At 40.9% G+C, this 24,210-nt stretch overlaps 1 protein-coding gene across 1 annotated transcript in view; it reads right to left on the reverse strand.

The window, feature by feature from the left end:
- The window catches only part of LOC115017349 (seizure protein 6 homolog), a 182,432-nt gene that overhangs the window by 86,610 nt on the left and 71,612 nt on the right, over positions 1-24,210 (reverse strand). The gene's annotated exons all lie outside the window — the stretch shown is intronic.

A 24,210-nucleotide genomic window follows, 5' to 3' on the forward strand; every position in this document is an offset into this window, starting at 1 on the left:
ACTCACTTTATTGGTCTGCACTTATCTTGTTTTAACATTCTCCTCGCCTATTGCTGTTTCATTATCACCACAATCCCTACACGCCTGTCAGAAAATTGGTTTTATGCTGCACGCCTGAATGAGAGAGGAAAAAAAGCCATACGCACACTGAAAAAAGAATATAGAAAAAGAAACGATGAGCTAGTAAGGTGAAGGTGTAAATTAAATATATATTTAGGTGCATTGCAGTGTACTGTATGTATGAAGAAAAACAGAATGGAATTTACATTCTCAGACTTGTTTGTCATTGGAAATGGTGCTGAAGAGAATAAATTGCATAGAGGGAAATAAAATATGTATTTTTCTCCAGGGACATGCATGCAGAAATTGGGCTCTAGGATATCACTATGAAGCAGAATTGTAAAACATGGCGATGGAATGATAATTCAAGGAGTGTTCTAGGAACCATACTGGGAATGCTAAGATGCTGCTGTAAGTACACGCTATGCTCAAAGTAAACCAAGCACGGATCACTGTCTTTCCAAATGGCTCTCTTTGTCCCTGGTAGATTCAACATCGTCAGACAGCGACAGACAGATTACATTTATGTGTCTTCCATCTCATAATTACATTACAGGGTAAAACCTAACAATAATTAATACTAACATTTTGATATGATATATGATTAGTACAATCTTTATGAGCAACTCTGAATCAAGATAAGTTACATGAGATGCTATTTGAATAAAACTGTACGTAAGAGTTAGATACTAGGTATTTATGATATCTTTACATATGAGCACTATCTTAATCATTCCTGATTAACTCTGAAACTAAACAAAAATAAGTCACTTTTCATTACTTAAAACTGCACTAATCAATATTTTTAAAAGAGTAGGTTAAATGACTGTGTAATGTGAAATGCTCATAGTTACAAACACCCAGCTCTATGGAGCGATTTAGTGTCCTTCAGCTTATTGTTGTTGACATCTATTACAGTCTGTCTGTCCTGGGAGAGGGATCCCTCCTCAGTCTCTCCCTGAGATTTCTAACATTTCCCCCTTTAATTATGGGGTTTCTTTTAGGAAGTTTTTCCTTGTGTCATGTGAGGGTCTAAGGACAGAGGGTCTAAAAAAAGAGTATGTAAAGCACACTGAGACACATGTCATTTGTGATATTGGGCTATACAAATACATTTGATTTGATTTTGATTTGATTATTTCGGTTCTACGGCTTCAGCTCTACTGTTCTGGTCCAGTCTCACTGCAGGTGTGTATTCTGAATGTTTTTCAGTTCATTTGGTGGGAAGATGCTTCACTTTAAAATGGCAGGTAAGGGTAAGGGAATCATGAATAAATGAGAGCTACCACAAACTACCGTACTCAGTATGATGCACCACTTTAATTGGGTTGGCACAAAAATAGTAACTATTATGTGACTAAGCAGTTGTGTCAGTTCCTCACAAATCAGGAAGTATTTAACCCTCTGATGCACAAGACATTCAAAATCGTTCAATGCACAACATGGTTTGCATTTTTAATATTATTTGATGCATAACTGAAAGCTTTTTTGGATGTCATATGAAATAATTAATTATTTTGTCCTGTTATAAGTCATTATATACATTTTTCCATCTAACTGAAACTTGCAGTAATGGGTCAAAAATGACATAATGATGAAAGTCAACAGAATCATTTATTTTTCCTTCTGTCAAGTTGCTGAATGCAAATATAAATGTATATATGGACTAATGCAATTTATTAGTGAGTCATTCATTTTCAGTCGGATACTGAAATAAATCATTCCTTTGTAACTACACAACATTTTATATCAAATGTTACCTACAAGTTGTATCAGTAAGAGAATCTGAGTCGATGGATTTAATCCAAATCCACTGAGATCTTCTCAATTAATTCCAAAACAGAATTTCAGTTTATAAAGAAAACAACTCTCCTTCGTTATGTTTTCCCATTCTCCTCCGTGCTTCTGTGAGGTTAGCAGAGCTGCCATATCTCCTCTCTGTGTCAATAAGATGTAAACACAAGAGCAGTTGTAATTGATTGAATAACTCCGAGCAGTGAAGAGCCTGCAGGTAGTTTGACTAAAGCTGTGCTTTCAGTTCAGTCCGGACTTCTGTCTGCTGTGGTCTTTGTAGCTATCCATTGAACTCGTTTTTCCTTTTGCCATTAACAATTAACTTTCCTCATGACATTAATGATCATTGTCACCAGACTGAAAGGAAAACAAATCCTGTTTTGTTTTGTTTTGTTTGCGGGGCTTTATATGCATAACATATCTCCTTTCTTTCCCAGAGCCAGCTTGTGTAAAGGCTGAGGAGGAGGCTGGAGCTTACAAAAAAACAAGTGAAAAGTCAAGGGCAAAAAGAAGGAGACTGTGTATAGAGGTTTGCGCACCTGCACTGCATTCTGCGAGGTGTACATGTTTAAATGCATGCTTGTGTGTGATTAAGCGAGAGTGTGTGTGTGTCTTCGAGTGGTGAATCAAAGGCCTTATGTGCAGGACTGCACAGAGCTGATAGCTGACCCATCAAGCGTGGCCCACCTAAAGCAGAATAAAAAACACCCACATCAGAAAAAGCCCCAGTGGAGAGAATTTCTAAAGTGCAGCGCTGCACTGTGCACATCTAAAAGGCCTACATCAGCCACAAACACACGTCTCAAATCCTCAGCCAACAATGGACGCTTACAAAAGACAGAGCTGAGGGCAAAGAGACCAGGGAGAGGGAGATGGGTCGAACAGACTTATGTCCTTCACTGTTCAGCCTTTCATGCTCAAGCTGTATGATTCCTGTCAGCAACACACTTGTGCTCTATGTTATCTGGAGTAGAGGCCAAAGTCACCGCTACCTGATCTGTGATTAGAAGGTAGAGCACAGTCCTGTTCCGAGTCCACAATGATTGTAAAAATTCAAAATAATCATCTTTTCAAATGTTTGATGTTGAAGGAAAGGCATTCAATATGTTTTTAGGATTTAGGGGGATTTATCGGCAGACATGTATATAATATTCATAATCATCATATAATGACCTAGAGAGGGCGCTTCACATTGCTACGATTGCTATGGTGCGGTACAGAGGTGGACCCACACGCAGAATTCACAAATAACAAAAAGCCAGCTTTATTAAAACAAAGCTGAAAAAAATACAAAAAGAGTACAAAACTACTCAGGCAGCAGGCTATTAAATACAAAAAGTAAAAACACAAAGCAGGATGACACGAGGGAGCACAAAGATACACAAGCGCTATAGAACAAAGCACCATGTAACAAAGTTCAATGGGACAGACAGGAACGAGACACAGCTGGAGGAGGCAGGCAAAGACACAAGGGCCGGGTGATTGGACACAGGAGGATCAAATCAGGGAGGAGCAAACAATCACAGGAGGGAAAAAACAAATACAGGAAGTACCCGACACAAGGGGTGAACTTTACAAAATAAAAGAGGAAACACAAAGCCAGAATCAAGACAATGATCCCTGAAGGCCACCGTAGTTCTCTACACGCTTGTAAAGGCAGGGCTGAGCAGAGGGGTGTTCATTGTGTTGCAATCTGCAACCTCAGCACTAGATGTCACTAAATCATACACACTGTGTGGTTTTAATGGTCAGCCATTAAAATAACTTACAACTGGCTTGAAATTTGCTTTTGAACAATAATCTATCAGCAGGTCATTATGTTAAAAATGTTGATTGGGTGTGGTCAGTTCACCCACACCCATCAGTGACTTCAATGAGATCTGAAGTACACCTGTCCACCACTGCAGGTCAGAATAAACCCTCCACCTGAAATAACTGGGTTTTTGTGTTTGTTTGTTTAGGCCACTGTTGTGAACACAACAGTGATCTATCATAACTTTTCAGTTGATCAGTTGCTTCTTTATACATTCAGCAGTTACAGAGCAACAGTATCATTACTTATTCAATTTGGAATGGTGTATCAAGAGTAAAGCTGACTATCAGAGGCATTCCAGAAAATAGTTGATTCAAAATACAAAATACAGCATTTTCACGCACATTCAGCACGCACTTGCTCCACTTGCTTTATGTGGAGAGTAAAACATTCAGAACAGAGAACAATGTAAATCAGTGTTGCTGCATGTTTTTCACAACATCGCCCTGGCTGCAATCACAGCCACATGATACAGTCATGACTACTCTGCTGCCAAATGAAGTGCAGCTCCATGTTTCTCTGCTCCCCCGGAGTGATGTTAAGTGAGGCTCCACATGGAAGTCCTATAATTGAACCTCTCTCAGGTCTTTGCTAGTTTCCTGAGGACTACGTTTTAGTCTAACAGGAGAGAAAAATGTTGCCGGGGAGGCGAACACTGATCTCTCTTCTCCTCACACAGATTCAGACCTAATTGGTATGTCCTTCTTTTGCCATTTAAATCCATAATCAAAGGTAACAGAAGGTGCATTGTCATTTTACATCAATGATATATCGTATCATAGCTGATAAAAATTATATTCTGATTACATCAGTAAAATATTTATTATTTTATTAAGCATTGTATGAATTAACTATCTATCTATCTATCTATATAGACATATATATATATATATATATATATATATATATATATATATTTATTAACCATCGTATGAAATTTCTATCTATATATATATATATATCGATATATATATCTATATATATATATATATAAATATATATATATATATATATATATATATATATATATATATATATATATATATAATCTAATTAATTATTCATTGACATTTAGTTTAGTATAATGTTTAATTAACATTAACAATTAACTATTTACCATGTATTAATGATGGTTATTATAAAGTGTTACTCGTCAGGTCCAACATTTAGTTTTTTATTGAAAAAATCATATTTTAATTTATTGTGACATTTTCTCATGCAAAATGTTGTTTATTCATGTTATTCATTCCTTATTCCAGATCTACAGTCACATAACCGAAATCACAGGCTTTTAAGGGCGTTAGTTCATATCTTTCATTATCTGATGTGGAGTGTGTGGCTGAAAACATCACCTCTACCCGCTTTAATAAATAATAAGTAAAGAGTGTGACTACTGTATATGTTCTGTATATATATTTGGAGTAGAGCCATAACACCATCAAAATCTGTATTCAACCAATGTTGTTATAAATAGTTCATCTCACATCAAGACCATAATAGTGTCTCAGCGGCTTTTCTACCCGGACAAAAATACACTTCTAAGGGAAACAAACGACTCTTGAGTTCTAGAAACATTGATGGGACACGCTTATAATGAATTAACTGAAGTTAATCAAAGTCAAATGATAGCTTACTTCATCTTATTGATATTATTTATAGATGTTTCTATGTTTCTAGTTGTTGTTTAGATTTGGATTACTAAGCCGGGAGTCTATCTTTTGGGCAACACGGGTCATTTCCTGAGCTTATTTGATATGCTGGTAAAGCTTTTCTAAATTGAACTGATGACAAAAGAGAGAAAGACAGAGGTTAAATGAGTAAATGATTGTTTTTGTCAGAGAAGGAAGGGGGGGGGGGGGGTTAGCCTGACACTACAATAGACTTGTTCCAGGGCAGTGGCAGAGGAGTGCAGAGGTTGTTTTATTGAATGCTGCTGTCTACAGAGCTGTTTGACAGCTGTTCATTGAGCAGCTCACTGTCTGAGTGTAAACACTGGAGTCATGAGGGAGAGGCAGAAGCAGCCTTTCTACAGATGAAAGGGAGATTGCTCTGGTTTAGTGTGGGCTATGCATCGTGGGAGTTTGAACAGATATGATATTCTGCTGCACTGCCTCTCAAACCGGGGGTGAGGAAACCACCAAGGGTCTCTGTAGCAACTGGTGATGTAATAAATTCAGTATAATGCTGAATTACTGTGGCTGGTCAAAAACAAGGTCACACTAAGTAGAGTATGGACGTATTATAATTTAGCCATCTTCCTATGAGTAGAATGTAAAAACGCACAAATAAAAGAAGTAATTCCACTCATGCAGGTGATACATAAGATGTTTATTGATCTGCCATGATTTTATTCTGCACAGTTTGTGCACCCTTGTTCAATCCCAGTCAGGAATCCTGTGAGATGCATCTGGTTTGGCAAACTGTAAGAAGAATATGAATGCAGAACTCAAACTAGATGTGAAAATAAAATGGTCCAAACTTGCACGAAGAAACCTCTCTGTTCCTGCCTTTAAACCATGATACTTTCAAAAAAGTGCCGACCATGAATTCTGAGGCAATACTGAGGGCAAGCACAAACAAATGAAGGCAGAGTAAAACACTGAGGATATTAACTGCACCAGCGAACCTTCATGTTGAATTCAACATAATGTCTATTTCCAGAGTTCTAAACCAATAAATACAACAAAGCCAGGCCATAGTCACCACTCTGCCTCAAGAGTTTCTCTTTCAACAGATATATTGTTTTAATTTAAAGATCATTGATCTTCAAATAAATTGCATATGTGTGGCTTCTTCTCTTACCGTTGATGTCCACCTTGCATTGATGTGGCTTTTTATTCAGTTCTTCTGGCTTTTGATATGAAAGACCTACAGGAAGTTTTGCCTATAGTAGAAGATGTGAGTATGACATGACTCTGTTAGACTGACAGACTTAAGTCATGTCAATTGTATTTATATAGCTGGATATCACAAGGGACTTTACAGTTCCTCCTTTGGGTAAGGAAACACTCAGAGAGATCTATAAGAGATGATACGACCTATAAGATTCAAGGTTCAGGTTTATTTAATTTACAGTGTGTAAGTACATGGCTAGTAACTTGCCATTTACTCTGGAGCCATTCCGAAAAAACATCAACAACCATCTTTTGTAGCACACACCCAGACAAAAGCTTCATTGGATTCAATGCAGATTCATACAGTGGGCCTGTGTGGGCCGTTGAGCTGCTTGCTAACTGAGTATCCTTTCCTCTGGTCAATGAGATCTTGACAGGCTGCTGCTATCTAATCAACCCTTCCACCATTTTAATCCTCCGGCCCAATCTATTGCCTTCTCCAATTTCCTCCTCTCTGAAAGGCAATCACAGAGTGTAGGGCATTTTAATAGCTGTTTGGCAGAATGCACTTGAAGGCACCATGAGCTCAGTACAAGGATCTTTCATTAGATTGTCATCTTTGAGTGATGCGAAGCACTCTGGATGTCAGGGGAGGGGCAGTTGAGTGGAGGGTAGAGCTGTGACCTTGCTCACATGATATACCTGCAGATGGATAACTGCAACAACTAAATCTATCTACCTAACTCATACTGACACAAACATGACACATTCTCTAACACAAATGTCCTTTGTGATTACATTTGGCTGTTGGCCCCTAATGGACTCATTCAGGATTAGTAGTCACCATTTTTGACAAGTCAAACAAGATAAAGTCCAAATGTTGCTGCAGACATGTTCTCAGGGAGAGTATTCTGCAGCTGTGTATGGGATGGTGTGTACAGAACAGTAGGTATTGACTAACATATAGTGTAGGACATATAGCAGCTACTGTACAAATACAATCACCATTCATTTATCCCCTCTCTCATTTGAATGCTCTTGTTTGTTTCAAAGCTTTATTGTGTATATGTGTACTAACCTAAAACCATATGTTGATTTTGTTCAGTGAGAACGTTTTTCAAATTCTACAATATCTGTCCCGCAACCTCAAGTATGTTTAAGATTAGGTAAAATAAACTAAAGGTATAGGTAATTTTAGGTAAAATAAAGCAGGGAAAGATTGTGTTTATAGGTAATACAAAGGCCGTAATCTGTAGGTCTGTGACCGAACACAAATCTTTTTCTCTTGCATGAAAGTCTGACATAGTACACTTGTGATGTGGTATACGTCCACCTGTCACCCCCACTCCAACACCTATTTCTCATTATTGCTACATCACGGGCACAATACGTTCTGTGCAAATGATTATGTTGTGCTTCAGATAAGTCATGGAACGTAACTGATTTAAGGTCATGGAAAATGGTGGTCAAAGCTAAATAATGTCATTGCTGACTTTGAGGAGGGACACATACCCTGGATGCTGATGAAGGCAAACACTTTATATGCCCATCCTCCACCCAGAACTCCACCTCCTTACATTACACTGCACTGTATGAAGGTCAAACTGATTTCTGCCACTGAGCATTGCCATTTAATGTAAAACTACAATGCAGAATAACAGCAGGTTATCAGTAGGTTAGCATATGCAAGTAGTTTGCAGAAGACTGAGGTTAGATTGTAGTGGTATTGGTGGAAAACAACAACAACTGGCAAGCCACTAATAGCTTTCAATGACTTAACAGCTTCCCTGTACACACAGCATCACAATGAATGAGGCAATAAAGTGTGCCCTTTACTGTACTGCAAACAAAGTTTAGCCCCTGGCCACAGTCTTATGATTGTGCTCAGCTGTTTTTTCAAAGTGTAACCAATGCAATTAACTATAAGGAAAGGATATAAGGAAACCCATGTCGACCTCTCCTTCTCTGACAGTGCACAAAATAATGAACAAGCCAAAGGGTAGAGATACGCATGTTTATGGTAATGAAGCTCATGCATAATGTAGCATTGGCATGCAGCTTAGGTTGTATTAATTAACCTCTGCTTCAGGTATCCTTCCTAAGTATGTAATTTCTCTCTTGTTTTTCAGCTCTTTTTCATTTAGCATGCATGGGATTATTAGTTAAGGTGACAACACAATAAACCTACAGGCCTCAGCATACAAACATGGTTAGGTGGTTTTAAAGCAACAGCATGCAAGCTCAACCACTTATAATACACTGTGAAGGCTTAGTACTACAAGCTAACAACTACGCAGAGAAACTTAACCTGTGATAAACCTGCACATGTTACAAATGAGCAGGAAAATACCTACAAGGGATGTGGCAGCTGCTCCCACAGGACACGAATGTTACCTATTCCTATTGGAAACTGTCTCAGCATTGGCAAATGCTTCCTAATCAATCCCTGCCATCAGTCCAGACAGGGACTGAAGATAGAACTGTGCTTTATTGAACTGAGGTGGAGTCTGGCTCAGCTAAAGCAGTTGAGGGTATTGATCCATCAGTCGATACCCTGCACTATCCAAGCCAAACCTTTGCTGACTGTTGTTTGTTTCTGTTTCGAGCTCTCTTCAGGGAGATTGCTATTTGGCCTTGGCTCTCATCTTTATTTGGTCAGATGGGATTCGGGCTGCACACACCGAGAAGGCTCTCATTAAACAAAAAGACTGTCCAAGTAATCACTACACACCGTGTAACAGCTCACAGCAGTATTAATAGTGAGGCCAATTTATTAAGCACATTTAAAAATCGCACACGTTGACCAAAGTGCTGCACAGAGAAGATACTAAAATAACTCAAATAAATTCAAATAAATGTAAAAACACATTAAAAACACAAGTACTGTATAAAAACCACTCGACATGAGTTTTGTTTTATTTCATTCATTCAGCTAGCCTGACTCAGTTCACGGGGACCAACATCCCTCTGAAACTCACTAATTAACATGGTAGTGAGACCAGCACTAGTCCTGACCAAGAAATCGTTCAGTACATAACTCCCGCCTTAAAAAGATGAATTGTCATTTTTACACTTCTTTACATGTTTTTTGTATGGATTTAACACAGGTGCTGCTTACTTTTAGAGGTTCTGGCAGGTGGATTATTCTCCACGCCACGCCCCCCTTCCTCTAATCTGTATGCTAAACTAAACTAACCTGCTCCTGGCGGCAACTTCATGTTTAGTTTAAGTTTCAACAGGGACTGTGAAATGGCTACAAGCACGAGGGGAAGAACGGAAGAAAGAAGGACTGAGTGCAGACAAAACCAGGTTTTTGTGTCTGCGTGCGTGCTGACAGGTTGTATCCTACTGAGTAGAGAGCGGAGAGACGTCTTCAGTGTTTGAGAAATATTAGCAAAATAGTGGGACATCTTCATTACGGGCTACACCATATACGCACCACAGCGTGTATGGGCTTAATGAATGAACAAGTGAATGATTTATCTATATTTACATTGCACTTTCTACAGCAGGGCCATCTCTAAGACGCATTGCAAACACACTAAGACAGGCCATGTTGTCAAAGTAACAGACCTGTGTCATATGAGGAAAATGGGCCTCAGCCTCAAACTGTCATTTTACACTTTAAAATGTCCTACAACACTTGTATGTTTTGCCATTGACCAATTACGCAAACTAATGTCAGATGCCCCAAATCATATACATTTTTGTTTTTTAAAATATGATATACCCTAATGGGACTGCAGTAATGTAGCCTATATATTCAAGCATATGTTTTTCCACATCATATATTTTATCCATGGTTTACAGTTTTGGTTATCCTGTCATTGAGAAATGATGTTGTGTTGAAAAAGAGATTTGTGTGTAACAAAGTGAATGTTTATTTTTAGATCACACCTGCTCATTGCCCATAGGAGTGGAATATATCAATAGAGAAGAACAGAGGATTGAAGGTGTCAATAAGTAAATACATATAAATAAATAAGGTCTAATGATTCTTAATTACAAAAGTTCTGATCAGTCAGGAATGTGCATGGTCTTAAATATTAATACACTCTGTGTGGACTAAAAAGCAATAATTCAATACTTGTTGACAATCTGGTTGGCAAAATACGCAAGAATTATGATTAGTGTACATGATGGAATGGCAGCATTAGAACGTGTCAGAGGCCCCACAAAGCTCAAAGATATTTTACAATGTAATGCTTAAAAAAAGTAGAGCAGCACTGGTTAAACATATGATATATGAACTGAGCCACTTGAGGGATCTTTCAAAGGACACAATGCTGGTTAGTTGAAACAGCAAGTCCCCCCAAAACACAAGTGACTCTGAGACATGTGTACAGTTCATTTCCGAATATGGGATACAACAAATCCCACACCAACTGTGTCCTCCTAATTTATTGACCTGCTGTATCTGGAGGAGCCCTTTGGAATGGGTCAGCTTCATTGACAGCCAGTGGGCTCGGAAGTATTTGGTCATGAAATACAGACTTAATAGGAAGAGGTCCCTGGAATGGGCCAAAGCTCTGGACACCTGGTATAAGTCATGTGTCTGTGGCTGTAAGTGGTTTGGACTGAAAATGAGCAGCACAGGGCTAACTGATCAATGTTGGCTTTACAACCTTTCTGATCATCTGACTGCTTGTGGTTTTACCTCAGCAAACCTTTTTCAGCAGTGTCGCCATGTTTTTAGGCCTAAGCAACTATTAAGTACAACAATATTATCATAACTGATCAAAAAGTTGGTCTCATCAACAAAAGTAAGACCCAAGTAACCCAAGAAACCAATTATCCTTCAACCAATCCTTCGAAGCAGTCTGGGAAACTGGAGTTGTGCTCCTGAATAGGCTTCATTAATACCTTATAATCATTATCTAATTGCTAATTATTAATTGGTGCTATGACAACTTCCTCTGTAGGATTCTGCTACAACACTTTTAAAAAAGACGTTGTGTATCTGTACATGCAGACAAGTTTTCATTATCTAAAAGTGGAAAAACCCCCTGAAAGTGTTTGAAATGGTGTTCTCTCACAGTCCCTGTGCATGTCTCAGCTATCAGATGTAATGCCGGCTCTATGTTGCCATGAGCTCTTATTATGTCCTAAGATAAGAATTGTGACCCAGAGCTCCTTCGCATTTCTGGGTAGCGTGGCCTGGTGAGGGAGAGGAGATTGAACAAAGCTCACCCCAGGGCTGCCGGGCCGGGGTGATGAACTCTCTTTTCTCCTTTGCCAACAGCACCTTTCACATATTCTGTGCGCAGCCCCAACCAGATTCATACACTGAGAGTTCAGCACGTCAGATCCTCAGGACCTCTACAGTGAAAATTTACTAAGGTATATTTAATGGAATAAGAAATTACTTTCTGACTGATAAATGCATTTCACCAGACAGCCTGAACAGTTCTGCAGTCTATCACAGGATTGACACAGACCGAAACACACTCATTCCCTTGGACAGTCTGGATGGAGGAATCCATAAGAACGAATGAAATACCTTTATTCTCTTTGGTATAGTGCTAAACGATTCCCCACTGTTATCAAAATATAAAAAAAAAAAACATGTGGTGTTCTCTCTAACTATATCTTACACTAGGCAATCCAGGTATGCACTATATTGGCTGCTAGAAAATCTCCCACTATTTATTACTATTTTAACAGTATACAAAGTCCCTTATTTCCACAATTAAGATGTAGCACTTACAATAAAAGTATAACAACGTCTTAGAAAGTCGCAAAGGCATCAGCTGTTTGTTAAAAGGCCTAAAGAAACCTACGTTTATGTTTCTCTAACAGCCTTGTGATTTATAGCTTATGTATTTCAAAAGCAAAGGCAGAACATTGGCTGGGTCAACAAAGTGTTGACGTGGACACAGGAGACCACCTGTTGTTTCCTACCAACAGCTCAACATTGGTTCATTTAAGCCACAATCATTCCTAACCTTAAACAAGTAGTGTTACTCTCTGCCTATCACGGTCAGCTTGCTCATCCCTCCTCAGCTTCATTCAGACTTCTTCCTAAGTGACTAAACTGAGGTGTTCTGGTTCCTCTACCTGCCATGACCAGTAAAGCTACATCAACACTTCAATCCATTCTTTTGGAAATCTATGGATGACACGATTGATGATATGATGAGCATGGAGATTGCTCACTGTTTTATTCATGTCATATCAAAAGAAGTGCAGAACAGGAAGACTTTTGAGAGAAGATAATATAATATATGGTATACATTGGAATCACCAAACTAAAATATATATTTCAATTCCTGAATTGAAAACCAACCACAAGGAAACCTGCTGTCTGAAATGACTTGAGTGGAAGATCTGTGTTTTACTTTACTGGTCCTGCTGCAGGTTTTTGGATCTTACCTCGTAAAAGGGTTCAAACTTGCCCCAATAATCTTTCTTATCAAAGTCCTGCATCAGGGTAAAATCTGTTTTATCTTGTAGAGAAAGACAATCAAATGATGTAGCTGTGGTTCTCCAGGGCTAATAAAGACCTCTGAAGTAGATTAATGAGTGTGATTTCTTGATAAGAGAAATTAGAAGTCACCTATTAGTGTACAAATATCTAATTGACCTCCTAGGTCCACCTAACATCTTTGATGCATGTCCAACATTATTTGAATTCCACATTTGTTTAAATCTGTCTCTGCAGGGAGGGAGCCTTTTCAATTTAGTTAAGAGAAGCTGATAAGACATTTTCACCGAGGCACATTTAAAGAGGTCCGTAAACAAACAAAAGGAGAGGACAGATAATCCATGAGCAATTAATTAACTACTGCAGCTCAGCCACATCCGGACACTGGAGTCACTTTTAATAATGAGTAAATGGAAGATGAGAGAGAACGGCATTATATTATCTCAGGTGTCGACTTATCACCTCCTCTTCTTCTCTTCTATTTTGCTTTACTTATTTTTCCTGAACACTCTCCCCTTCCTTCGTTGTCCTTTTCTCTCTCCTCCTCTCAACTTTTACTTTACATTCCTTTCTTCTACACTTCCCTTTACTTCATCTCTTTTTCTTCCTTTCCATTCTTCTCCTTTTAACTCTTCCCCATGCATTTATTGTTATCCAAGGGCATCATTTCGTCTGTGGAAGGGGGTTGGAGGTGGAGCTGATTGGTCCGTTTGACCTGATAATCTGATCCAATGCCATTTTGTTTAATTTCAGTCATTCAGACTGACACTGAGTCGAATTAGGCAATTGCTTGTTTTGCCCAAATCTATCTGTAGCGATTGATTTAGCAACCCACGAATTGTTTAACTCTCACCAGAAAGGAACTTTGGTATTGGACAATTACGCTGAACCCAGGATTACGTACAATGATAACCCTTCTTTAAATCCAATGAAAATTTTACAATGTCTGCACATAATAATTTCATGGTCACATTAGTCCTATTGATTTGTTGTCAAGTATCAAGACGGTGGGACTAACCTACTAACACATCTACTGTGAGCCTGTCAGAGGTGGAAGAAGTTGACACATTATAGAAAATTAGCATGCTGCAGGTATCGAGGAACTCTTTCATTGAGGCTGTGATGAATATGAATGAGTACACTCATCGCTAAAATAATTTTGGTGCATGGTGTGGCTAAGGACCAGTGCATGCTGGAATTTGCTTCCAGCATGCACTGAATGAGTTAACACTGCAGAAGACTAATAAAGCAACTGCAGAGGACGAGTTGAGCTCCCCGCATCCTTTCTTGGTTGTCAGCAACCAAGGCACTCAGTACACTATCACAATATGTTGTGACCTGGACAGCCATAAGGCCCAGTATGAATTAGTCCCTAACATCAAATAATTTACTATTTACTATCCCTGTGCCGGGATAGTAAATACGGTATTGTTAAGGTTAGGGAAATATCATGGTTATCGGCAATAAACTATGGTTAATTATTGTTGTAAAAATAAAAAAGCAAACTTTAATTGCAGGTGGTGCTGTGATGAAATGCAAACTCGGGTCTCCTGCATAGCAAGTAAGACATGCTACTTTAATTTCCACCACTGTCACTTCGATACCCTTACTTTCTGCCTCATTAGATTAAGGGTAAGGATGCTCCGATCGGTCTATTGTATAGCAATATTTATTTATTTAACTATTCTCAACAACATTGTATATTAAGTATTACAATTGGGGATGAGAAAGTATCATGAATGGATGGTTTATTTATTGGCAGGCAACATGTGCAACATATTCCACTCTCACATTAGCCTCTTTTGTACAGAGATCCTGCAATACTGCTGTGAAGAAGAATCATTACACTGACTTTGCTTTTTGACATTGAACAAAACAACACTGGCATAATGCTACCTCAGTTGTTATTTTAGATATTACGCTAGCATGACGTGCAACACAACAGCGTCAGCATCTACTTTATGTGGATCTCGGACTGGGTTGCAGGACGTAAAGTATTTCATGACGATTAAAGAAAAATGCTACTTCTGTAAGTCGACTTACGACCTGTCACAACTTACACAGCTCCATCAATCTCAGACACACTTATTGTCATTTTTGTGGAAATGTTTCTGTTGCTGTTTTTTAGCTAGGTCCCTGGCTAGCGATTTAGGAAGATGATGTCCCCATTCCTAATCTAATCTCATCTCTCACAAAGCTCTGATTGGTTCAATGTTTCTCCAAAAACATCAATGAGCACAACATCAGACCTTTTTGAACCACTGAACAAATCTGTGCTAGGGTGGGGATTCAGAGGTTTGTAAGCGTGGGATTTTGCTTCTCAGACTGTATACAGGCATCCCTACTCATGGATGTATAAAGACAACTGGATATAGCGTTGGGGGTGGGCTCCCCTTCATTCCTAAGAAGCATCAGTTGTGCATGAAGTCACAATGTTCTATTATTTGGCCTCATCCACCTCTCCTCTCTCAAATCAAGTCAATTGTATTTATTTGGCCAAGATTACAATTCACAAATGTAGCTCAAATTGCTTTGTACAGCATATAACAGTTTATGTCCTTTCACCCTTGCTTTGTACAAGGAGAAACTCCCCCACAAAACCTTTAAACAGGAAACAATGGAAGAAACCTCAAGGAGAGCGACTGAGGAGGGATCCCTCTCCCTGGATGGACAGACATGCAATAGATGTTGTGTGTACATAACAACCAACATAATAAAATGACAGTATAGACAATCTAAATGAAAAATGGAATGGAATGTAGACATATATGAAGAAAAGTGATATAGGAGGATGTCAAACAGCTTCAAGGTGTCGCCAAGCAGCTAAAGCCTGAGCTCAACGACCTCCTCAACCACCATGTAACTTGAAAAGACAGACTGCACAAACACACAAGAAGTAAAACTCTTCATCTTTCACACCGATAGGAGAATGAAAAAAGCATCCCGGACAGTCCAAGGACCTGCACTGAGAAGTCCAAGTAAAAAAAGAAAGAAGAGAAGAGAGAGAGAGACAGACCGTCTCACATAGTGGGCTATGTGCATCTCTTTCGTTTCCTTTGCTTCCTGGTCGACATTGTTTTCCCTTACTTTCGTTTCCTTTTCTCTACACATCAGCAACAAGAAGCAGCTGGCAGACGTCATTGACCATGATTTGCAACCACATATTCATTTTTTATCCTAAATATATTAGGCCAGGCATCTGGAAGGTCAGTGGCGTAATGGCCATTGTATATTTTATGAGCAGCAGGAAGCAAAGCTCTTGGAGTTAATCATGTGGAGGAGGGGGTTTTCAGGTAGAGACAAGGGCGCTACTTAAATCATCACGTAAGCCTCCCCAAAAAGGTCAGACGCTTCAAAACGACACTGAATGCCCTAGAGTGGATAGAGTGGCTGTAATCATTTGGAGCGCCTGCCATTGTCTACGGGCCAAACACATTTGTGGAGGTGACATTGGACATCGACAGCGCTTTTCGATGGCCGCTGTACGCTAGTATGTGCATTCCTCTGTATGTCACATTCTGATGAAAGGAAGTTCAAATATATTTTTCTTCAATTGCTTAGATTATTTGTTGTTATTCATTAGGTAAATGTAGCCATAAAGTGATGAGAATACAGATGCATCCGTGTTTCTACAGTAGATCATTGCTGTATGCTAACACTGTGGTGAGCAAGAGCTGGCATTATTTTCACTTACAAATGAAGACTTGCAGCAGCTCTAAAGCTACTTAATAATAAGTCATTTAAAACAACACAACAGTAAACATGTTTTCTTCCATCCAGTTCTCCTCATTTGGCTTAACAAAAACAACCTTTTAGTGCCAAGAAGAAATGTCATAAATAATGCAGAACTTAGGTACTGTGAACCTAAATTATGAACTGTGAAAAGATCGACAAAAGCATCTAGAATATTGTTTGTGTGGTTAGCAGAAGAATCACCAAACTGACAAATTAATCGAGGGACACTGATATGCACACATGTTGGGAATTTCTAGTTAATGACTTTTCCTGGTTGACTATACTGAGTGAACAAGTCCTTCAAAATAAATGACAAAATGTATTGTTTGTCTATGCCTTCCAGAAGGACAACATTGTGTGTCTGTGCCTTCCAAAAGCATTACAAATCACTGTTGAAACAACAGTTTTATGATGCAATTGTTAAGGTTTGGGAACAACAACTACCTGGTTATGCTTAGGCAAAGATTGTTGTTCGGGTTGAGATAAGAACTGTGTTAGGGTTAGGGAAACATTTGGGTCTGGGTTACAATGACTACCTTGTTAATGCTAGGAGACCTTCAGCATCATGGATATAATGATAATTAAGGTTTAACTATTATCATGGTCATGCATTTAAAACAAACAGTGTTGAATGTTGGTTGGAAACAGGTTACAAGTAAAGTATTAATCAAATTAATCAAATTTACAATATATTTGGATTGAGATAGTCATATGTTGCAGGTCTCTAAAGTCTAACCAATTCTTAGAAGTGTTTTTTCATTGACATTAACTGTCTTTTTTCGTGTCCCAGGATCATCTTCCATCTGCCTGCTAACCCTCGAGCCACTCATCCTCTTCCAATTGTCCTGCCTAGTCTGCCTTCCACCATTGCCCCTCTGTCTTCTGCCTCTGCCTGCATCTATTTTTCTTCACTTACCAACCATTCCCTGTTGTTCTGCAACAAACCCCCTGAAACTTCACCTTCCTCTGTGTGAGTGTCCTGGGCTTGGGTCCACCTGGTAACACCACATTACACAACCAACTGTGTTCATTAGAACGTACCTCCCAGCAGGAGGTTCTTCTACTGGGAATCAAACTCTCTATGTCTTCAGTGCCCAGCACTTTAGTATGTTAGCATGACAGGGTTGCCCTATGTCAGCATTAGCTGGGTACCATCTTGAAGATGCTAAACTAAGGAAAAAGGTAACAAAATAATGTGTACATGTTACGTGCTGTAGTGTGTGTCTTTTGCTCTCCTTCTAATTGTCTCCTTCCAGATAACGCCCCTCTCAGTTGATCCTAATCCCTCATCATGGCCTGCAGATAATTGACTGGGGAGAGCTGCAGCATGTGCCACTGGGACAGTTGGCAGTGTGTTTGTCTTTGTGCGAGATGTGGGGTAGCGGGGTTGGTAATCAGTACTATCTAGCCAGCAGATAGTTTTGATGAAAAACAACTTCACAGAATGACATTGATTGAAAACAGAATTTACATGAGCCCCAAGTTCTCCAAAACTGGACTTGTGACCGAGAAGATGAAGAGCAAGCAAAGTTGTGTCCAGTACTGTGGCAAGACTAAAGTCCAGGGGGAAATTATACAGCATGATTATTGGCCAGTTAACTGCCATGAAGAAATTAAATAAACACACATGCTCTCTCTCCATCTCACTGTCTGTCTCTCTGTCTCACTGCCTGTCTCTCTGTCTCTCTGTCTCACTGTCTGTCTCTCTCTCTCACTGCCTGTCTCTCTGTATCTCTGTCTCACTGCCTGTCTCTCTGTCTCACTGTCTCGCTGTCTGTCTCTCTGTCTCACTATCTGTCTCTCTGTCTCACTGTTTGTCTCTCTGTCTCACTGTTTGTCTCTCCGTCTGTCTCTCTGTCTCACTGCCTGTCTCTCTGTCTCTCTGTCTCACTGCCTGTCTCTCTGTCTCACTGCCTGTCTCTCTGTCTCACTGTCTCACTGTCTGTCTCTCTGTCTCACTGCCTGTCTCTCTGTCTCACTGTCTCACTGCCTGTCTCTCTGTCTCACTGTCTGTCTCTCTGTCTCACTGACTGTCTCACTGTCTGTCTCTCTGTCTCTCTGTCTCACTGTCTCACTGTCTGTCTCTCTGTCTCACTGTCTGTCTCTCTGTCTCACTGTCTGTCTCACTGTCTGTCTCACTGTCTCACTGTATGTCTCTCTGTCTGTCTGTCTGTCTCTCTGTCTCTCTGTCTCACTGCCTGTCTCAGTCTCACTGTCTCACTGTCTGTCTCTCTGTCTCACTGTCTGTCTCTCTGTCTCTCCGTCTGTCTCTCTGTCTCACTGCCTGTCTCTCTGTCTCTCTGTCTCACTGCCTGTCTCACTGCAAGTCTCTCTGTCTCACTGTCTCACTGTCTGTCTCTCTGTCTCACTGTCTGTCTCTCTGTCTCACTGTCTGTCTCACTGTCTCACTGTATGTCTCTCTGTCTGTCTGTCTGTCGCTCTGTCTCTCTGTCTCACTGCCTGTCTCTCTGTCTCACTGTCTCACTGTCTGTCTCTCTGTCTCACTGTCTGTCTCTCTGTCTCTCTGTCTGTCTCTCTGTCTCACTGCCTGTCTCTCTGTCTCACTGACTGTCTCTCTGTCTCACTGTCTCACTGCCTGTCTCTCTGTCTCACTGCCTGTCTCTCTGTCTCACTGTCTCACTGTCTGTCTCTCTGTCTCACTGTCTGTCTCGCTGTCTGTCTCTCTGTCTCTCTGTTGCTCTGTCTCTCTGTCTCACTGCCTGTCTCTCTGTCTCACTGTCTGTCTCTCTGTCTCACTGTCTGTCTCACTGTCTCACTGCCTATCTCTCTGTCTCACGATCTCACTGTCTGTCTCTCTGTCTCACTGCCTGTCTCTCTGTCTCACTGCCTGTCTCTCTGTCTCACTGTCTCACTGCCTGTCTCTCTGTCTCACTATCTCACTGTCTGTCTCTCTGTCTCACTGTCTGTCTCACTGTCTGTCTCTCTGTCTCACTCTCTGTCTCACTGTCTGTCTCTCTGTCTCACTGTCTGGCTCTCTAACTCACTGTCTGTCTCTCTGTCTGTCTCTCTAAATCACTGTCTGTCTCACTAACTAACTGTCTATCTTGCTGTCTCACTGTCTGTCTCTCTGTCTGTCTTTCTGTCTCACTGTCTGTCTCACTGTCTGTCTCTCTGTCTCTGTCTATCTCACTGTCTGTCTCTCTGTCTGTCTCTCTAAATCACTGTCTGTCTCACTAACTAACTGTCTATCTTGCTGTCTCACTGTCTGTCTGTCTCTCTGTCTCTCTGTCTCTCTGTCTCACTGCCTGTCTCTCTGTCTCACTGTATGTCTCTCTGTCTCACTGTCTGTCTCACTGTCTCACTGTCTGTCTCTCTGTCTCACTGCCTGTCTCTGTCTCACTGCCTGTCTCTCTGTCTCACTGTCTCACTGCCTGTCTCTCTGTCTCACTGTCTGTATCTCTGTCTCACTGTCTGTCTCTCTGTCTCACTGTCTGTCTCACTGTCTCACTGTCTGTCTCACTGTCTGTCTCACTGTCTGTCTTTCTGTCTCACTGTCTGTCTCACTGTCTCACTGTCTGTCTCTCTGTCTCACTGCCTGTCTCTCTGTCTCTCTGTCGCACTGCCTGTCTCTTTGTCTCACTGTCTCACTGCCTGTCTCACTGTCTGTCTCTCTGTCTCACTGTCTGTCTCTCTGTCTCACTGTCTCACTGTCTGTCTCACTGTCTCACTGTCTGTCTCTCTGTCTCACTGTCTGTCTCACTGTCTGTCTCTCTGTCTCACTGTCTCACTGCCTGTCTCTCTGTCTCACTGTCTAACTGTCTGTCTATCTGTCTCACTGTCTGTCTCTCTATCTCACTGTCTGTCTCTCTGTCTCACTGTCTGTCTCTCTGTCTGTCTCTTTGTCTCTCTGTCTCTCTGTCTGTCTCTCTAAATCACTGTCTGTCTCACTAACTAACTGTCTATCTTGCTGTCTCACTGTCTGTCTGTCTCTCTGTCTCTCTGTCTCTCTGTCTCACTGTAAGTCTCTCTGTCTCACTGTCTGTCTCACTGTCTCACTGTCTGTCTCTCTGTCTCACTGCCTGTCTCTCTGTCTCTCTGTTTCACTGCCTGTCTCTCTGTCTCACTGTCTAACTGCCTGTCTCTCTGTCTCACTGTCTGTATCTCTGTCTCACTGTCTGTCTCTCTGTCTCACTGTCTGTCTCACTGTCTCACTGTCTGTCTCACTGTCTGTCTCACTGTCTGTCTCTCTGTCTCACTGTCTGTCTCACTGTCTCACTGTCTGTCTCTCTGTCTCACTGCCTGTCTCTCTGTCTCTCTGTCGCACTGCCTGTCTCTTTGTCTCACTGTCTCACTGCCTGTCTCACTGTCTGTCTCTCTGTCTCACTGTCTGTCTCACTGTCTGTCTCACTGTCTCACTGTCTGTCTCTCTGTCTCACTGTCTGTCTCACTGTCTGTCTCTCTGTCTCACTGTCTCACTGTCTGTCTCTCTGTCTCTCTGTCTCACTGCCTGTCTCTCTGTCTCTCTGCCTGTCTCTCTGTCTCACTGTCTCACTGCCTGTCTCTCTGTCTCACTATCTCACTGTCTGTCTCTCTGTCTCACTGTCTGTCTCACTAACTAACTGTCTGTCTTGCTGTCTCACTGTCTGTCTCTCTGTCTGTCTCTCTGTCTCACTGTCTGTCTCACTGTCTGTCTCTCTGTCTCTGTGTCTGTCTCTCTATCTCACTGTCTGTCTCACTAACTAACTGTCTGTCTCACTGTCTGTCTCACTGTCTGTCTCTCTGTCTCACTGTCTGTCTCACTGTTTATCTCTCTGTCTCTCTGTCTGTCTCTCTATCTCACTGTCTGTCTCTCTGTCTCTATGTCTGTCTGTCTATCTCACTGTCTGTCTCACTAACTAACTGTCTGTCTCACTGTCTGTCTCACTGTCTGTCTCTCTGTCTCACTGTCTGTCTCACTGTCTGTCTCACTGTTTATCTCTCTGTCTCTCTGTCTGTCTCTCTGTCTTACTGTCTGTCTCACTGTCTGTCTCACTAACTCACTGTCTGTCTCACTAACTTACTGTCTGTCTCTCTGTCTCACTGTCTGTCTCTCTGTCTCACTGTCTGTCTCTCTGTCTCACTGTCTCACTGCCTGTCTCTCTGTCTCACTGTCTAACTGTCTGTCTATCTGTCTCACTGTCTCACTGTCTGTCTCTCTGTCTCACTGTCTGTCTCTCTGTCTCACTGTCTGTCTCTCTGTCTCACTGTCTGTCTCTCTGTCTGTCTCTTTGTCTCTCTGTCTCTCTGTCTCACTGCCTGTCTCTCTGTCTCACTATCTCACTGTCTGTCTCTCTGTCTCACTGTCTGTCTCTCTGTCTCTCTGTCTCACTTCCTGTCTCTCTGTCTCTCTGCCTGTCTCTCTGGCTCACTGTCTCACTGCCTGTCTCTCTGTCTCACTATCTCACTGTCTGTCTTGCTGTCTCACTGTCTGTCTCTCTGTCTGTCTCTCTGTCTCACTGTCTGTCTCACTGTCTGTCTCTCTGTCTCTATGTCTGTCTCTCTATCTCACTTTCTGTCTCACTGTCTGTCTCTCTGTCTCACTGTCTGTCTCACTGTTTATCTCTCTGTCTCTCTGTCTGTCTCTCTATCTCACTGTCTGTCTCTCTGTCTCTATGTCTGTCTCTCTATCTCACTGTCTGTCTCACTAACTAACTGTCTGTCTCACTGTCTGTCTCACTGTCTGTCTCTCTGTCTCACTGTCTGTCTCACTGTCTGTATCACTGTTTATCTCTCTGTCTCTCTGTCTGTCTCTCTGTCTCTATGTCTGTCTCTCTATCTCACTGTCTGTCTCACTAACTAACTGTCTGTCTCACTGTCTGTCTCACTGTCTGTCTCTCTGTCTCACTGTCTGTCTCACTGTCTGTATCACTGTTTATCTCTCTGTCTCTCTGTCTGTCTCTCTGTCTCACTGTCTGTCTCACTGTCTGTCTCACTAACTCACTGTCTGTCTCACTAACTTACTGTCCGTCTCACTGTCTCACTGTCTGTCTCTCTGTCTCACTGTCTGTCTCTCTGTCTGTCTGTCCCTAACTCACTGTCTCTCTCTCTCTCTCTGTCTGTCCCTCTGTCTCATTGTCTGTCCCTCTGTCTGTCTATCTAACACAACTGTCTCTCTCTCTGTCTCACTGTCTGTCTCACTGTCTGTCTCTGTCCCTCTGTCTCACTATCTCATTGTCTCTGTGTGTGTGTGTGTCCCCTCCCCCCATATGTGGCTTTACTGATGGCTCAATGCTCCTGCAGGAAGGTGAATATTGTGATATTATATAGTGAGACCTACGACATTGGTGTAATTGCATTCTGCCTAGATACAGACATTCAGTCCCATAGACAGGGCACATCAATCTGAAAAAAAATCCAGTTTTTGTATAGGATCCGGCAATTGAAGTATGTGGCCGTGGGGGGACAGTAATGTTTTCACTGCTGATGGACAGAGGATGGATACTCAACTTTATGTATACAAGACGCTAAACTGAATGTGAATTTATGTGCCAGACCATACCACCAAAATCCATAGATTCAAAACCTGTTTCTCATCACATTCATCAAAATTTATCATGACTTTTGTCTAGGGACACAAAAAAGATATGACCTACAACTTATGTCCAATGTGAATTCAAAAGGGTATTAAGAACTGATCGACGTATAGCTTCATGAAATGTAATCTTCTGACTATATAATATTTTAAACATGAGGAAAATGTCCTTGTTGACCTCATAATTTAAAACCTTTTTTATCTTGTCATAAATGTGAGGCAACATAAGCTGGCATTCAGAAATGCTTTGACTATGAAAGCATGTTTCAGAATACATATGATGTATTTCTGCGGAAATCCTCTTATAAAATCGAAACATGGTAAAAGAGAGACGAGCAGATTGGAACTATATTTTTGAAAATGAACAGTGAATTGCTCTTCTGTCAGAGCAGCTGCTATGTAAGCTGTAAATCTCTGCACTGCTGGCCCAGAGAAGGCTGGTGAACTATTGTTAATGTAAAATTAAAATGCTAATTAAAACCATCCATCTGACAGTAGGCCAACACCATGCTCAGTGTTTCAACAGTTTAAACAGGGACAATGATTTTGACACAAATGGACAATGCCGCAAAGACAATAAATGCAAGGGGACAGCACGGTATCTGTATAAATACAACTAAGGCTGGCATAAGTCACGCTCACACTATTGATTATGGTGTCAGGATGTCACCTTGCTCGGAAGGCAATCCATTTAAACAACATGTCCATAGTCACTAATGTCAGTCATGGAGATCACACTCTCTCTCACACACACACACACACACACACACACACAAACACACACACACACACACACACACACACACACACACGCACACTAGAATATTTCAGAACAATTAAAAGTACTACAAATGTATTTAGATAAAAGGTATAAAGTAAGTCAGTTTGTACTACTACGTTACACTTACAAAAGGAAAAGGGACCTCTTTCTTATTTCTGCAATAAGACAATAGAACACAACTTAGACAATTAAACAAAAATTAAATACAATAATTAAAAAGAGCTATGGAAACCAAGG

This window comes from Cottoperca gobio, chromosome 13 (assembly GCF_900634415.1).
Source record: "Cottoperca gobio chromosome 13, fCotGob3.1, whole genome shotgun sequence".
Classification (NCBI taxonomy): domain Eukaryota; kingdom Metazoa; phylum Chordata; class Actinopteri; order Perciformes; family Bovichtidae; genus Cottoperca; species Cottoperca gobio.